Source organism: Furipterus horrens, unplaced genomic scaffold (genome assembly GCF_987537825.1).
Source record: "Furipterus horrens unplaced genomic scaffold, mFurHor1.1.pri manual_scaffold_11, whole genome shotgun sequence".
Lineage (NCBI taxonomy): Eukaryota > Metazoa > Chordata > Mammalia > Chiroptera > Furipteridae > Furipterus > Furipterus horrens.
This window is the reverse complement of record NW_028327181.1, coordinates 42,317,596-42,322,968: the sequence shown is the minus strand read 5'-3', so window position 1 is coordinate 42,322,968 and position 5,373 is coordinate 42,317,596.

Genomic DNA, 5,373 nt, shown 5'->3' with positions numbered 1-5,373 from the left:
TTTTGAAGAAAGTACTACCTACCCTGGGTTGAGGCAGTTACCTGATTGCTGTTTTAATTAAAAAACAAAACAAAACAAAAAACAGACCAGAAGGTTGTATGAGACTGTCGGTGGTAAGCCCACTGCTCGGTGAAGGTCTGGGGCCCCTAGAGGGACAGGACTGGCAGCATGGCCTGGGGAGCCCGGCAGCAGCACACGTGAAGGCGCTTAGGCTCCCCAAGGGCCGCGATGAGGCGCCAGGCCCTGTGCTGGGTGCTGGGCAGAGCAGCAGACACAAGCCCAACCCCTAGGGGGGCCGCCTGCCCAGTCACTGAACAGTGCTTTGCCCGATGCACAAAGTGATGAGCAGGTGCTGGGCCTAGGCCTTGACATGACCATTTCGTTGAAGGCGTTATGTTATTGTCTCAGGTTATTATGTTATCCCTGGTTTACAGATGAGGAAACAAGCCCAGAGAACTTGCTCAAAGCCACACAGCTTGTAACATGGAGAGGCATCTTGGAGACAGTTAGTGCCCCCCTGCGTACAGGGTGGGGCAGCTCAAGGAAGCCTCTTTGCCTGTCTGATCTAGCTCTGTGGTCCTGGAGCTGAGCTGGGCCGGACACTGCCCTCCGTCCGTCTTCAGCAAAAGGGAGTTCATTTGCTCACGTAAGCAGAACTGTGTGTGACTTCAGGCCCGCTGGATCCAGGAACGTGGTGAATATCCTAGCACTTGCATCCACCTCAGATCTGTTTTCTTTGTCCCAGTTCCACCCTCCCCTCATAGGCACGCAGCAGGACCCGAGTGCTCCTACCAGCTGAAGTCCCAGGGCTGGCTTTCTGGGTGGGAGGGGCTCACAGGCTCTTCCCCAAGCCGATCGCAAGCCGGCGCTATCCAACCGGCAGCAGCCCGCCCCATGTGTGAAGGTCAGAGCAGGGCCTCCCTGGTCCTTCAAGGAAAATCAGGGCATCTTCTCAGGGTTCATCTCTCTAGCTCAGTCCACCATTGCTCCCTTCCTTAGTTCAGCCTGTCCCCAAATAGCTTTCAGTCTGGGACAGACCTCTGCTATTAACCCTTACCTGGCACAGCATTTAATATTAGGGTGCTTTTATGTCCCTCCCTCCATGATGAAGGCTTGTTCTCACCTTGGGGCATTTGCATTGACTGTCCCCTGCCTGGAAACCCTCCACCCACCCCCCACCCCCATCTGGGTCTCAGGGAGGCCACCTGCCCTGGTCCAGCCAGTCTAGCTAATTTTTATCTGCTTCATCTGGGCAGATTTGACCTGCCACTGTTGTGTCCCCAAGTGCCGGCACTTATCCAGTGTTCAGTCAACCTTTGTTGAATGAAAACACGGGTGAATGAATACATGAAATAACGCAGGAGGGGCTGAATGAGTCCCAAAGCCCTGTGTTGGGGCGCACGCGGCTTGAGCGCGTGCGCGGACTGACCGGAGTGCTAGTGTGCGTGCGCGCGCCCAGTGCAGGCCGCCCGAGTCCCGGGGGCGCGGCCCCAGTCGCTCCCGCTGCAGCCACCAGGCGGCGGCAAAGCTCCGACTTTGACCCCGTATCCCTAGGTCCCTGCCCGGCCTTGGCCTCCAAACGTTCCATCCACCAACGCCTGCGCCCCGCCCTCGTCCCTCCATCTTCCTTCCCTCGGTCCTAGGGGGCGAAGTCTCCAGATGCGCCAGGGTGCTGTGCTGGGGCGCTCGTCACTCGGCTCAGTTCCCGACTCTGGCACCGTAAGGGACTGGCCCGCCTTTCTGCACGTCCTCCTCCATCCTCCTCCAAGCGTAGGCCCACTGGGAGCTCTGGGCCGATGCAGGGGGACAGGACAGGAGGTCTGATTCATCCATAGATTCTCATGGGGGCACAGCCCCCTACCTCTAGTAAGTTACAGTTTACAAAGGACTTCGCAGTTTGCAGAGTTCAAGGTTGTTTACAAAGCACAATTTACAAAGTAATTTACAGTTTGCAAAGCTCTACAGGATTACAAAGCCCTTTATAGTTTACCGATTAGTTTACAGTGGTACTTAGTTCAAACACTAGTAGTGTACAGGTTCAGTTATTATTTATTGGACGCTTCCGCTTTTAGGAAGGGTGTCCAGACACCCAAGTCGGGGAAGCCAGTGTGCAGGTCAATTTGACATTTACAAAGTGCCTGTCGAGTCCTCAGACCCTTGACAGTTTCTACAACCCATGACCTCAGCGAAGGCTCCCCACCCTGCACCTTGCCTAAGTGGCAGGGCCCTATTCCTGTCCCTAGGCTGTGAGGTGGGGTTCACAGGCACGGAGGCTGGACCAGGACCTTTGCCAAGCCACATGTCTCCATTGCCCTCCAGATGGCAGGGTATGGGTAGCTGCTGTCCCAGACCTGAGACTACAGAGTCATCTGTCTGAACTGACAGCAGGCAGAGACGAGTGGTCTTTGCTGTGAGAACTCCCTCATCAGGCAGGCACATTCAGGCCTGATTTAGAGTGGGGTGGCTGCCCTTGAGGGAGAATTTGGTGAGTTTCCTCCTGGAGACCAGGGAAGGCAGCCTTCTTGTTAAATATTAGCTCAGCCTCTCTTCTCCACAGAATCCTGCTGTGGCTCCTACCTACCCCTGGCTGTGCCTCCCGATGGCCAAAACAGTGCTCATACCAGCTGGTCATCATGCCCCACCCCCCCATTTGCTCCCTGAGCTTCAGCCTTTGTGCTCAAACACGTCAAGCCCAGACCTGCCTCAGGGCCTTTGTACCAGCTGCCCTCCCTGTCTGGAATGCTCTCCCAAAGATGTCCCGCTGGCTGGCTCAGATGTCTCTACTCAAGATGCTGCTTCCTCAGGCCTCCCTGACTACCCCGTCACTCTTATTCCCTCACCCTGCTATATTTTCATCATGTATTGTAAACAATAATATTAACAGAGCTGCTTTAAAATGTAGGCAGAACTGCCATGCCGGAGAAACCTTGGAAGGTTAAAAACGGCAAAATAACCTTTGGACAGGGTCTAAAAAACTGCAAAGATAACAAGAAACCAGTTATTATGACTACTGGGCTGATAACTACCCGACTTAAAATTAAAAACATTGTTTAGGATTAACATCACTGTGTTATCTGCACCAATGGAACTGTCTTCCTTCTGTGGATGTAACTGTTCCCCTTCCCTTTCTCATGAACACCCCCTTGCCTCTGTCTCCTACTCAGAACACTATCTGGGATTCCTGCCCGAATCAGAGCATCTCGAATAGCTATTCTTATTGATCTCAATAAATGTTGTCTTTCACTTTGAAAGGCTCTTTTATTTTTAGGTTAGCAATTTATTTACATTCTTGTCCACTGACCACCTCCCCCACTATACTGGGAGCTCTTCTGGGTCTAGGATAAGACTGTCTTGCTCAGAGCCTGGTGCGGAAGGGACCATGATAGAGGAAATGACAAGTGCCAGAAAGGTGTCCACTGGCCCCAAAACTGAGTGCAGAACCGGGGCAGTGGCCTAAGGTGCTAGGCCTGCCAGAACTGTACCAAGGTTTGACTGCAGGTGGGGGTCTGTGCTGTCGTTCCATTTATTCTGGGCATCAGCCCTGGGAGGGCTTTCCAGGAGCAAGGCAAAGACCCCATTGTACTGACTAGGGACTGTATGCTCAGAGAAGGGAAACAGCCAGCTGAAGGCCACACAGCAAACAGCACCGAAGCTGGGAACTGAATGTCCAAGTGGTCCGGGTCTCCCAGACATGGGCAGCCTTGCTCTGTGTCTGAGGGCAGGGCTCCCTGTGTGGCAGCAGATTACAACACAGCAGTCCTGGGAATCGAGATTAACAATTACTTCCCAGCCTATTTATTTAATTTTTTTTTTTAAGAGAGAGGGGCAAGGAGGGAGAAAGGGAGGGAAACATAGATGTGAGAGAGATACATCAAGCAGGACCAAACCCAAAACCCAGGCACATGTCCTGACCAGGAATCAAACAGGCGACCCTCTAGCCTTGCGGGAGGACACCCAACCAACTGGGCCACACCAGGCAGGGCCCCAGCTTAATTTTTAAAGGTTGTCTTGTAACTCTGGCCCAGGAAGGGGGAGGGGCCAGCAAGAGGCTCCCACCACTACCTGGACCTCTGGTTGGTCACGTCCCCGGCTGCTTAGTGGGCAGGGGCAGCGACTGAGCAGGACTGGCGTCATCTCTCCCCACAGAGACTTGACAGCCTCCGGCTAAGCCTTCATCTGATGCAGCCGCACCCCCACCAAGGGGCGCGGCCTCTGCTTGCACGCCTCCCTGATGCTGACCTGTGATTCCGGGGAGGATGAAGGATTCTTCTTGTCCTGGATCTGCTCCCTGAGGCCTGTGACATGAGGGCCTCATGTGTAAATGCCAGCACACTTTAAATGTTCATTTCTTTGATGCTTGTGCAAGCTTTTGTGAATTCTCTAGGAACCCAGTGGGAGGGTCTACAAAGAAGGTGGGGAAAAAGGAGGTTTACAGTTGTGAGTACTGTACATGAAACACAAGAGTTGCTTTTTTTTTTTTTTTTATTATGCTGTTACAGTTATCCCAAGTTTTTCCCCTTTGCCCCCTTCCACCCAGTACCCACTTAGTATTTCCAGCAATCCCTTCCCCCTTAGTTTATACTCATGGGTTGTGCATATAAGTTCTTTTGCTTCACCCTTTCCTTTACTATTTTTAACATCCCCCTGTCTATGTTGTACCTACCAGTTATGCTTCTTAGTCCCTGCACCTTTTCCACATTTATTCCCCTCCCCCCTCCCAGCTGATAACCCTCCATGTGATCTCCATACCTATGATTCTGTTCCTGCTCTGGTTGTTTGCTTAGTTTGTTTTTGTTTTTATTTTTATTTTTTAGACTCTGTTGTTGATAGTTGTGGGTTTGTTGTCATTTTACTGTTCATAGTTTTGGTGTTCTTTTTCTTAAATAAGTCCCTTCAACATGTCATATAATAATGGCTTGGTGATGATGAGCTCCTTTAGCTTTACCTTTGCTTGATAGAGTGATCTTGGTTGTAGGTCCTTGCTTTCCATCACTTTGAATAAGTCTTGCCTGCAAATTTTCTTTTGAAAAATCAGCTGATAGTCTTATGGGGACTTCTTTGTAGATAACTCTCTGCTTTTCTCTAGCTGCTTCTAAGATTATCTCTATCTTTAGCCTTTGGCATTTTAATTATGATGTGTCTTGGTGTGGTCCTCTTTGGGTCTAGCTTGTTTGGGACTCTCTGTGCTTCCTGGACTTGTATGTCTATTTCCTTCGCTAAATTAGGAAACTTTTCTTTCATTATTTTTTCACATAAGTTTTCAATTTCTTGCTCTTCCTTTTCTCCTTCTGGCACTGCTATGATTTGGATGTTGGCACGTTTAAAGTTGTCCCAGAGGCTCCTATGCCTCTCCTCATTTTTTTCAATTCTTGT